Below are 1,488 nucleotides of genomic sequence, written 5' to 3'. Positions count from 1 at the left end.
GCACAGCCCCCACTGCCGGTGGCTTAGAAGCAAAGAGATTATGCTGGTTATAGGAACATGGGGCTTTTTTAGAGCTACATGGTAGGTCTAGTGTGATGGTAGCCTCTATTGGGGGAGTCAAGTTGAATTGCTTTTCCTAGTGTAGGAAAATACCTTCCTAAGTCCCATTTAGGTACCTCCAAGACCATACTGGCACATGTCCTTTATAATCTGTAGTTTTTGGAGAATGTGACAGGTATGGAATCAGGGGTGTGGTCTTCACTAGTAACTCATCAATAAGTTTCAGTATTATCACTGTGGTTAAGGATAGAACTGACCAGAATACAAATACAGTTTGCAGAAGCTTTCAAGACTTTAAAACTTTGGTTTTGCTGAGCCCCGAGATGAAAACCCAAACGTCAGCATGTTTATTTGAGAAAAATAGACTTGTGATTGTTTTCAAATTGAACTCTGAGCTGTTTGGTTTGACAAGGACTCAGTGGAGCTGGTGATCACCAGTGGTGTGGGAGATAGGTTCTAGTCCCTCCTTTGCTGAATAAAGGATAAAGTTCTTCCTACCAGATCCCTCTGAATTAGGCCAACCTGAGACCTGAACCTGGATCTTTCACATCCCAGGATTTATAGAGTATGGGAGTACTGTACCTCTTTTTGCTGGGAAGCTGTTTGGGGGTGAGATAATTGTTCATTAAAACTTTCAGCTTGGACAAAATCTATTTCACTTGCTGAAAATGTTCCAGCCAGGTCTAATCAAGGATAGTGAATACTTCACCCTTCCCTCGTTGACACAGATTTCTCCATAGTCAAACTAGTTTATGTCATGAGCCAGACTGTTATATTTGACTTCTCATGAAATTGAGTGTGAAGAGATGGCTGTTGCAGCATAATTTGTAGAGGACAGGGTTGGGGCTCTTTTTTTTGCTACCTGGGTTCAAACGTTGTCAAGTGTACAGAATGCAGTCAGAGACCTATAATATTCCAACTCTCTCCTTGCTCCCATCTCCTTCATTCCAGCTGCTGAAAAAAAGAAAAGTCAGGGTTAGGGAAAAGAATTGATAACCCTGACGTTTGGGGAGAAAAGAATGAAAATTGTACTGCAGATCCATTAGACAGATGAGATTTGGGGGATGAGGCATTTTGAGATGTTCTGGGGAATGGGAGGGCAAGGAAAAAGTTCTGAGGGAAGACTGTGGAGAGGGGCTGGAACATGGCAGAAAATGTTAGAATTTAAAACAAACACAAAGATTTGGGGCACTTTTACATGTGGTTTGAGAGTGGGGAGGGTGGCACTTCAGATTGGCTCTGACAGCCACTCTAGTTAAAATGCTGCAGCGTCTCATGTATCAGTGTCTCCAAACTTATGTAGCCCAGGAAAATTGGGTATATACACCCCTTCTCCAATTGAAGGGGATTGTTAGCTGGCAGGTGTCCTGGAGGTGGGGACGGGGGACGGCAGACTGCTCAGTTTCCCTCTGTCCCTATAGAACCAGG

At 43.5% G+C, this 1,488-nt stretch overlaps 1 protein-coding gene across 1 annotated transcript in view; it reads left to right on the top strand.

The window, feature by feature from the left end:
- Nucleotides 1–1,488, top strand: part of IL1RL1 (interleukin 1 receptor like 1) — a 52,153-nt gene that overhangs the window by 18,328 nt on the left and 32,337 nt on the right. The gene's annotated exons all lie outside the window — the stretch shown is intronic.

The sequence above is a fragment of the Gavialis gangeticus genome, unplaced genomic scaffold, assembly GCF_001723915.1.
Source record: "Gavialis gangeticus isolate Ggan-Ray unplaced genomic scaffold, GavGan_comp1, whole genome shotgun sequence".
NCBI classification, from domain to species: domain Eukaryota; kingdom Metazoa; phylum Chordata; order Crocodylia; family Gavialidae; genus Gavialis; species Gavialis gangeticus.
The sequence above is the reverse complement of the archived record's forward strand: the minus strand, read 5'-3'. Positions and strand labels throughout refer to the sequence as shown.